We start from the raw sequence: 11,465 nt of genomic DNA, 5'->3' as shown, positions 1-11,465 counted from the left end.
TGAGACAGCTGCGGTGTTCAGATAAAAAGGAATACACGTCTGTATCTGTCATATCAGATTCAAAGCAAGAACTGATGGGGAAAAAAACAAAAAAAAAGACATTCTGTACACACATTTCGCAGGTGATTTCATCCCGCTTGCTTTGAGCTGTGTTGTGTTGCTCATCTGCACACTGGCTGTCTGACAATCCTCTATTTGTAGCGGGAGAATAAACATCGGAGGAGTTGATGGAAGCCCCTAAAGATATTATGTAACACACAGAAAATCAATACCAGGCAGCAGGGATACAGTACAGGTGGATTATCTTTCTTCTGGGTGGATTCCTCTTAATTTATATATTAAAAACAAAATTTAAAAAATAAATAAAAACTGTTCTCTTTGAGGAGTTACACTCTGACAGGCAGCCAGTAGATAGTCAAAGCAAGCATTAACACGGGGGGATTGTTTTCAGCGGTGCAGAACTACACTATGAGCTGTGCTGAAAGTCTATGGTGTTATATATGTGATCACAGCAGTGACTGCTTCCATGTTCAGAGCCAAGCACAGTTAAGTGGTGATGGAGAGTGGAGTGCTATAGAAATATTTCCTTAGAAAGTGGTGAAAAAAAAATCCAACATCTGCTTGACTCTTTTCTGACAGATGTCTGCCTCTTCTGCAGAACTTGTTTACCGGTTACAGCTTGATTAGATAACTAGGTCGAACTAGGCTCCTTTTCCTGAGACAACCTCGAATTTTCAATTACATTCATACATACATATACCGGTTAACATATATATGACTTTGCATCCGTTGCTGAGGATGCCGATGAAATGTCGGTGCTTAAAATTTAGCAAAGTTTCGCTTAAGCAGAGACACGAGCGTAGAAACTGTTTAACGTTACCAGTGCTGTTTTGTAGAGATGCACAGAGATGCATCTCTGTTTGACAGAAAATCCCAATCAAATGTTCTGCTTCTTCCTTGAGGCAAAGCTTAGAGTGGCTGTTCTGGCAAGCATCAATGGAGTTATTTTAATGTTAGAAAAACATCACACCAGAGATTTTATTTTAAAAAAAGGAATGTAACTGCTGCCACAATATGGCAGCAGTTACATATATGAACCTTCAAACTCATTGGTTGAGGCATAAAGCAAAGTGAGAGACACAACCGACTTGTGAATGCCTGTAAATTAACACTGTGATTGGATAGGCTATGCAATATTTCCATTCACTAAGTGCAGTAATTAAGGAGAGATGCTGTATCAGTATCACAATATTAAAAAAAAAGATGCATTTGAAATGAGTAATGAAATGGAAAATTCACAAATCTTTCTGTGCGTTCACTGTAAACAGATTTCATCGATGTGTGGCAAGTGCACATTTTTCTACATGTGCGGACTCTAGTATCTCCCTGAGGGGAGGAGTTGAAAATGATAATTGATCCTGTAAGACCTTTTGATTTGATTTTATTTTATTTGGTGGCATGTTAAAGATGGAATATTTAGGTTAGTTGGAGTCAGATGGGCTGGTCTGTGTATTTGAGAAACTGCTAATCTATCCGATCGTTAAGACTGACATCACTAGCCGTGTCTGGGCCTAAACTCCGCTGCAGGTCCATATATCAAACGATCATTATGGCATTACTGAGAGTTGAAAAACTGTCTGAAGTCTTTCATCTTTAATAAAATGATCAGCGTTTACTCTACCAGGTGTAACAATTGAGTTTAACATCCAGGCATCCATGAAAACGGAATTTATGACATTTAGTTTAGACAGAAGACATTTAGACAGAAGTTAGCAGGAAGTTAGCTCGCTAGCTTCTATCTAAATACAATATAGCATGTCCTGACTGCGGGGTTTTCGAAACAAATTAAAACGTACAGCTCTGTTATCACTTCCAACATAAATGAAGACAGAAAACTAAACAGCAGTGACGTTTGTAGGGTTACTGAAGTTTGGCTAGCTGGTATATAATGATGTGCTACGTGACCGCTAGCGGCACAGCTGTGTTAGCATAATATAAACAAGCTAACTTTTTTTCCACTCGATAAAAGTTAACGTGAGTGTTCTCGGTGGTCAGGAACAAATATAATCGCATGGCAGGATGCTGTACAAGGACCAAACTTCAGCCAGGAGAACAACTGAGATAATCCATCCACAATACGAGGTTAGTCATTCATGTACTGCTGCGTGGGCTGGGCTGTAGTTACATCTTAAGGTTTTAAAAACTGAGCTTAAATAAATGATTAGCGGTAATAAAAGCTGAGGGAGGTCAACACTGATCACTGACTGTTTTAGGAGCTTTTTGAGATTAAATAGAAGAAAATACATAACATTAAACATGTTAACAACACAAAAGCCATATTAAACGCAGACTACTTTAGGCCCGGAAGTAGGATTCGTCACGTCATCACTTAACGACCGGATTCTCCGGTTCTCCCACACAACCATCTGCGGGGTTTAGAGGGAATAGTCTGAAAAAAAGAAAATATGCAGGTTTCTGGGTCAAAATACCCTGTTGGTGTTAGAGGTCAGGGGAGAATAGTCAGACACGAGTATCAAGACGGCAACAGCAACAATAATAACCACTCGTTATGCAGAAGAGCTTGTGGCAGATGGGCTACAGCAGCAGAAGACCACACCACATGCCACTCCTGCCACTTAAGTACAGGAAACTACAGTTCTCATAGGATCACCTAAATTGGACAATACAAGATTGGAAAAATGTTGTGTGGTTTGATGAGTCTTGATTTCTGATTATTGATCCAGGTGGTTGGATCAGTACTTGCTGTAAACAATTTGAAAGCATGGATCCATCCTGCTTTTATATCATGGGGTGTAATGCGGTGGGGGATTTTTTCTTGCACACTTAAGGACCCTTAAGCATCATTCGTTCACCGTGTACCCATCATCTGATTCCTGATTCTAGGAGGATAAAACACCATGCCAGGAAGCTAAAATCCTCTCAAACTGGTTTCTTGAACATGACAATAAGTTCACTGTACTCCGATAGCTCCACAGTCACCAGCTCATAATGTAGTCGAACACCTTTGGGATGTGGTGGAACAGGAGATTTGCAGAAGTATTGAAAAGTTGTTGCCATATGAACAAAGCCCTTTAGTTTAGTGGGCTTCCAGGTTTATGACAAAAATGTGATGTTTCATTTGTCACCTAAAAGTTGTATTCTCTGTAAATGTTCAATAATAAATAGATGAGGAAAAAAGGGACCCTTGATTTTTTGTAATAGAGGACACTAAATAACACTGATATGAGCCTTTTCCTTAGACTTAAAAAAAAAATCATACTGATGGTAACTACACCTAATGAAAGTCACTATATTTCAAGCATAATTAAATTGAAAGTTCCACTTATACTGTAAGAATTCAAGGCTAGTCGAGATTTCAGACTGTTTTATGAGTCACCCAGGAGACATCATGGCGCTCATTATTCTTATGGCACTGACCCAACTCTCACAGAGAAACTTTTAATTGTGTGTCAATCTTGGCCATTATCACACTGAGCTCAGCAGTCCGCAATCAAAAAGCCACTTGTGTATTGACTCAAAAACTGTATTTTCTCCTCTTTGCAACAGTCCCTCAGTTGGATCTCCCACAGCGCACCCGGAAAGACGCTTGGCTCAGTCAGACACTCGAAGAGCTGCTGGGAAAACCAGTGAACTGCCTGACTATGATAAAGTGCTGTCATAATCATTGATCTGAACCCTGCAGTAGTAAACATTACTGCAACGCTGTGTTACACCAGCAGTCGAAGATGTAGTGTCATAACTTTAATCTCTCCTCTGTGTTTAAAGTGGGAGCAGGTAGGGTATCTTACATGAGATTGCTGCAAAGAAAAATACCTTAGTAGAAATGGAAGTGGGTTTAGGGGGGTGAGTGCGATAAGGCAGCGTCTCCTTCATCATTTCAACTGGATCAAACCCAAGTGCCAGATTAGTTGAGATGGTGGGAAGGAAAAAGATTTAAAAGCACTGAGAAAACGTTGCCAGCTTGGATTTCACTCTTTATCTAAAGGCTGGGGCGCCTACTGCCATGCTAAATTCTTTTAATTATTAATGCACTTGTTTACTTTGCTCAGTGCAGTGATTAACTAGAACTGCGGTTCAACATCATACTGTGTAAGTGACTGTTGAAGACGCAGCCAAGCTGTAAATATTTGCCGTACAATGAGGCATCATATTGTGGCTGATGACGGCAGTAGGACAGGTGGCCTGAGGAGTTGCACTCAATGCATTTCTTTATCACTCTGAAACAAGGATCGCGCTGAGGCAGCTGACATTTAAGCAACACCACCGCTGAGGAAGATTTTTCAGGAGGTGTAAAGGTCACACGATGCCAGGGTGGCATCTAGTTTTCTTGTTATGTTTCTTTTTGAAGCTCTGAGTGTGACAAACCAAATTTTAATCACTTCTGTCAGTGTGTGGTTGTGTGATTGGCTAAACAGTGAAACATGTGAAAGTGTTTCCATGTGATCATTTTTTGTGTACACTTTCATCAAGTTGTGATATCCACTGAATTTCCTCTGTATGCATGATTCGCTGTATTTGTGCTGCAGGAACGGGGTGCACCAAGCCCAAACTGCTTTGATGTTCAGCCCTCACTGGTCAGCCTCCTTTGTTGTTGCATGCTTGGCGGTGGGATCCTGGGAATGAGAGCCCGGCTGTGGGGTATGTGTATGAAGCTCGAGTTTAAATATGCGCAACTTATCAGTTCAATTCAAGGAGACAGCTGGCGATTTGACTTAAATGAATATCTACTTGCAACAGACTGACCCGTGTGATACACAGTTCAACCCTCACAATAAATGCTTGCTCGAATCGGTGAGGAAGTCAATTGAATTTACAGAGACCTAATTACCGGCCTCGGTTTCCTACTCCAATACTCTCATGAGTGTTGAGTGTTGTAGACAATCATATTGTCTCATTTCCCGTTTTTCTTCTTTAGTCGACCACATTCAGCTCATATTGCTGACGTGGAACATCTGAAAAGATTTCTACCAGCCATATTTTGTTAGCAAAGCAGCTACATTCACAGTCAGGTTTTTCCTCTTATGAAGTGGGAAGAAAAGGATCTTCTGAAACTCAGCAGATTTCTAGTGAAAAATCCTTTGTGTAACAGATAGGAAAAATCCTTCTTGTCTTCTAACAAGGAATTGTTTCAACTGGAGAAAGTCTTAATCCTTCATACAGTCTGCAATAAAATATGGATTAGGAACTGTGGGGTGATAAGTATAAGATATGATGCTGAAATGCAGAGGTGGGCTGAAATTCAGTGACTCATCCACGACTAAATCTTGGTGCAGCGACATGATTGTCAGCAATGTGCAATGTGATATGGCGTGCTTTGTAGCCGACCTTTTCATTGGCTTATGACGGGCTATTTATGCTTATTAGAGTTACAGGTATAATCACAGCTGACTGGTACTTGGCTCCCTCTCCTGTAACGCCATTAATGAACAAGAACAATTATATAATAAAGAAATTATGCAATGGCCTAATGGTAATGCCAGGAAATGAGTAAAGTAATTGACACTCTCATCATCGCCTTATAAAAGGTTGGTACATATTGAATACTGTATACTGATTTGCCTACTTTACACATGATTTCAACAGATGAAATTTTATTGATGCAAGAGACAAGAAAAACGAAAAAAACAACAACAACATATGCCGGCTTAAAAACTGCCCATTTATCTGTTCTGTGCTGTTCCTTCTTTTTCACTCTTACCAGAAAGCAGGTGTGTTTGCACCCTCACGACCCAGCTGTGCGCTGACCTCCAAGGGTAGCAGGTTTTCCCATCAGCCTCCCACCAGCCGTTACAGAACTGAAGTAAGCAACCAACTTCACCCAGGATGAATCTTCTGCTTCATCCTGTTCGCTTAGCTGGCTAATCTCTCCCCCACCTGCGTAGCCATTGACCCGGTGTAACGCATTCAGTAGACAGGATGAAGCCTGATGGGACAGCAAATTAGTGGTATTGATTACATATTAGATTGAAGAGGGTTTGTCAGGAAGATAGAGGGTGGTGTTTTGTAGGAAATACAGCCTACAGCAGCTGCGATCCAGCTGGTGAATAAGCTGATATATATATATTTTTTTGGCAAGATCTACAATTGGAAAAAAGTATAATAAATCAACCTGCTCAAATCAGTTAGAGTTAAATCTGTCTCTGCTGAAGAGGTCAACAGCTGCCACTTCTCAGTTAGGAAATCAGGCTGGTTGGTGGAGATTACTAAAGGGCACGGGAGGATTAATGAGCACAAAAAACGAGGAGCTACAACAAACAAACAGCGTTTTCGGTCTCTGCTTCAAAGCATCCACACATTTTAATAAAGAAAAGGTTATGTGGGTCTACTTTTAGTATCATTCAAATCACATCACTTAAGTTTTAAACATAATAAAATTGTTAAACATTTTTGGGAAATCCATTCTTTTTGGAGCTTGACAAGAAGACTCATTCCACTCATAGCACAGAAGTTTAGTGTGAGGATGCAGCCCGCTTTAACTTTGTGCTAAGACTAACGTAAAAGGTTATATAAATGTTGGTCTTAAAAATCCGATATTGGTGGTGATTTAAGTGCCTTAAATCACTACTGTACTCAAAAAGCTACTCCTCTTCTCTCAGACTATATGGAAGTCTGTAAGAAAAGAACCCTTCAACTCATTTGATACATGACCTCACATTTCTCTGATGAGTTTGTTTTGTCAGTCTAAAAGCCAGTCATGCAGGGAATGCTTTGCGGCCTACATCACGAGCATAAATTCTGATCTACCGCTCACCTGTCATTTCCAATTCCAAAACACCAAAATGGTGACACGCAAAATGCTCAAGTCAAGGCTTCAAGATGTTTTCACTAACTAAGAAACAACTATGAAGCAGTCCAGCACATAACCACTCCATAAAACCACAAATCGTTGCTTTTACATCATATTTTATTATGGATTTACCACAAAACAGCATGTATATTTATTATCTTTACTGGTGCCGATTTGGGCAGGGCATAGCCAGGCTAATTGTTTAAATCCTTTAAAGCAACCCAAATCCCTTTAAACTAAATAAGACAAATTCATGCTTTTTACAAATAAGTGTTTAGGCTTTTAGTGTATTAAAATACAAATGAAGTGTGCTTGATGGATATATAACTCAAATTATGTCCACTCCCTTTGAGATTCGAGAGCTCAAAATAGCCTGTATGATTCATGTGAAGCCGTAAAGAGCCAAAGCCCTTGGAAATCAATCAGTAGAAAAATGCTCAGTGTAACATCCTCAAGTGGCTTGGATCACAATGAGAAGCGGGTGTTTATCAAAAATTGCCCGCCTTCGTGGCTGTTGTTAATTAGGTAAAGGGATTATTCTCCAAAATGATATAAACGGAGCTGCAGGACTGTCGCACTACAGAAACTAATATCACAAGAAGAGAATTCACTTGTAGTTGGAAGATGTTTTGTTCTGAGCAACTGGGATCTCGCAGGTAGAAAAGAAAACTGTATATACTACTATAGATGGAAAATCAAAGACCCTTCAAAGGCTGAAACAATTAATCTATGGAAACCATAGCAACTACAAGGAGGCTATAATGATGTGTTGAGGGTTGACGTCTTAAAGAGTACATACATACTGATGAGCAGGAAAGCATATCCTCCAGTCTACTAAGTAAGAGGAAATTCATAATAACATAATAATATACAGTATATTGCATATGTAGTTATCATAATCACTACAGTAATTATTAATAAATACAAAAATCCTGCAATGTCCTGGGTGTACCCTGCCTCTCGCCCTAAGACAGCAGGATGGATGGATGGATGGATGCAACAATCATAATACTTTGCAATACCTTTTAGATAAAAATTATTTGAGTTGTTCCCATTTTTATTTGATCCAAAACTAAAAAAAAAGGTTTAGCTCAAGCTAATCAATGGACTATTTACAGCCATCATTTCTAAAGACAGTCTGCCATTGATATGCTATATTCAGTTCTCACTATTAAGAACACAAGTAGAAGAAATTAAAAAAAAAAAAGTCTCAGCAACGCAGCGGCACTCTTGTGGGTCTGAAGATTTTACCTTTTCTTGGTCGTTCCTGAAAGTGTTTTTCCACAAACACTACATCCACATGTAGCATGCGTGGCACATGGATGATCCACTCCGCTCAAACCCTCATATCTCCTCCTCCTGAGGACATAAAGTATCAGCTCAGGAGAGCATGAAATTGAGTTTAGAGATAAATGGACATAAGTGAAGTTTTCATGATAACCTAGAGCAAACACCCAGGCCATTAGCAAGTTAACAAGCCAAACACTCTAATAAGCTCAGCTTTTCTCTTTGCTTTGTGTACGACTCCGGAGCACTCACAGGGTTTAATGATGAACAGAGGTAATGGCTAAACTGCAAACAGACAATAAAGGAAGAGGAGGATACAACCAGGGGGGCAACTGGTGGTCTGAGTACACAAACTTTGTTTTCCAACTGTGGAATTTGTGGTGTAGTCAATCAGAAAAAAAGGCATACCGAGGGAGCCTGGCAGAGGGATATTTACATTAATTAAAGTCTGCGCCAGTATTTAATCATGTCAGCATGATCTTCAGGGAGTATAGTTTTCATATGCAAAGTCAGAATTTAATTGAGATAACTGTGAGAGCGGCTAATAAAATACACAAGACAGCACAGGATTTACCTTTGCCCCCCAAGGTGGAAAGTCTTTCATTTAGCCTTGTGTGCACTGGAGCAATGACACAGGTTTTGTACTTAGGCTGAATATCTAAGGATATGAGAAAGAACGTTATTGGAATTTCATTTCCTATCTCTACAGACAGCCTTCAGAATGTGAATATGAATGATTAGCGTTCATCCAACACAAACACATTGTCAAACAGTGATTTAGGAGGCACGGCTCTGGAGGAATCCCTAAAGGGCGTCCTGTTCCCGCCGCAGCTTCAGCCTCATTCCCCGCGGGTCTGCAGTCAAGTATGAAGAAGATAGCAGCTGGCGTATCAACGACCCGTACGCTTGGGACTTTGGGGCATAAGGCCTAGAAAGTTGAACTAACCCATTTGCAACCTTTAAGTCCAAATTAAATTACTGAAAGTCTGACTGTAAAGAAATTAGAGGAGTTCTTTCATACAAATCAAGTGTTAATGCCTGCATCAGGCCCCACGCTATCGTGCTCCTCTGTGGTTTCTTCTTCACAAAGAGCACACAAAGGTCAATTCTTTGATGTTTCAGAGACTCTTGGCGCTATTTCATCCTCCAATTTCTCCTCGATGTCCATTTTCTTTCTTTGTGTACACAGAGCATATGCGCAAACCCTCCTCCCGTGTTGCCATCATGAAAATTGTTAATATCAATATACTGACAATAGCTCTGCTCCTCTGCTGTAGCCTGAACAAAACAAGAAGCTTACAGTGCAGGAAATGATGAGTTCTGGAAAGCTATTCACCATACAGTAATTACAGCAGTGCAAGGGAGATAATGATGTTGAATGGGCCACAAACAAAAGACAGGACTGACAGCTTCACGTTCTAGTGGTGCTTTTCAGATGAAATATTGCCCGCTTGCTGCAGCGGTAACAATAAAGTCCGATTTCGATTGGCCTGCTTCTTTTTCAGAAATCTATTCACCCATCAGTCCTGCGTTTCTTCAAAGTCAGAGCAACAACAGGTATATTCAGTCAAGCCAAGAGACTAAACTTCTAGTGGAGAATTAAACCATGGATGAGAAAGAACGTTTGCTTTTATCTACACAGACAGTGATAGCTTTCCTAAATTCAACAACTGTGGCTCCATGGCACATAAGCCTGTCTCAGTGGGTCTTTATGACTAAACACGCAGTAAAGATAAAGTTAGATTCTTTTACAGGACACGCAGCACGACCGCGAGAAAAAACTGTTTTGTCAGGGCAAGAAAACAGAAAGATGACACATCTTTAGTCAAAATATACACTCCGAGAACATCTATAAGTGCTACTAATGTCTGAGAGGAGAGAACACGAGGCTGACATCAAGCAAAGGCCGAACAGGACACAGCGTGCTGCATCCTAGTGTAGCGTAGAGAAGCCAAATTTATATTGGTGTCTAAAAGCGTACACAGACAGCTCATCCACGTCAGGCAGCAGAGTCACAGTCAGGCACTGAAAGTGTTGTTTTGTGGAAGTGTGCAGCTCTGAAAAGATGTGCTGTTAAAAATATGCTTCAAACTGGTGTGTCACCAGTCTGGTCTTTACACACATTCAAAGAAATGTTCCGCACTAACTCGAAACCTAAAACCCCCCTGCTGCATTTAGATTCTGACATGGAGCTACTTGACCAAACTATATTCTTCCTGTTGGAGAGCTTTATAGAGCGGAAGAAGGGAGAAATGTGGACTGACCTGCTTTAAAAGCAAACCAAAGTTACACATCCTGCTGGATTACCTTTCATCAAGCACAGCTGCAGGCATGAGTTCACAAGCGGGTCTAAATAGGCTGCCTGCGGATTGAGATATATCATCTGGAGTGGTCTGCTACTCTCAGTAGCTTTTAAAACATATATAGATATTAGAAAAGAGCATAATAAAGAGGAAGTTTGGTTCAATTTAATTCAATTTGTCTTCATCCGCTCATCCTCAACTGGTCACGGCTGATGGTCGTCCCTCCCCGAGCCTGGTTCTGCTGGAGGTTTCTTCCTGTTAAAAGGGAGTTTTTACTTCCCACCATTGCCAAAGCACCTGATCATAGGGGGTCAGGTTTCTCTGTTTTCATTGTATTGTAGGGTCGTAACCTTACAATATAAAGTGCCTAGAGGCAACTGTTGTTGTGCGTTGGTGCTAAACAAATAATTTTCAGTTCAATTCAATTTATATAGCGCAAAATCACATTGTCAGTAGCTTCAAGGTGACTATTCTTTCTACTATGAGAGAATGGCGCCTTTGGGAGAGCTGAAAATAACTGTGTGCACAAGATGGAAATTATTGTGCTTTAAATTTAGTTTGCAAACAACTGTTTATTTATCCATGGCACAGCTGCAGAGCATAATTAGCATCTTTTCTGGAGTCTTGTCCCCAGAGATTGATGAATGTAAAGCAGTTCTGCTCCAAGCTCCATTCTTGGTCAGGAAACATCTGACTGTTTAGATGCTAAATGCTCCACTGTGTCACCCAACAGTGCCTGTCAGTTGTTTGGTGATAAGAAGGTAGTGTGCAGGGTTTTTTTGTTGGTACTTTTCACTGTAAACAGCTGCCTCCAAATCCTGTCTATGCATCTTTATTCGGCTTTTTATTTTACATAAGGAGATTTTGGTAATCAGTCCTCTGTAACATGACCTCCTGCATCTGGATGGTTAAAACCGTGGAGCCAAATTGTCTGTTATACCAAGCTCAACATACAGTTGCATAATCTGCACAACAGACTGATCTGTCTAGAGTAGTTGGAGTTCCACAAAATGATCCTATTTAAGGCCAAATAAAAGCAAGGATTAGAGCGAGGCTGTTCAAACCAA

This window comes from Neolamprologus multifasciatus, chromosome 16, assembly GCF_963576455.1.
Source record: "Neolamprologus multifasciatus chromosome 16, fNeoMul1.2, whole genome shotgun sequence".
NCBI classification, from domain to species: Eukaryota; Metazoa; Chordata; class Actinopteri; order Cichliformes; family Cichlidae; genus Neolamprologus; species Neolamprologus multifasciatus.
Note: the sequence above shows the minus strand (reverse complement) of the source record.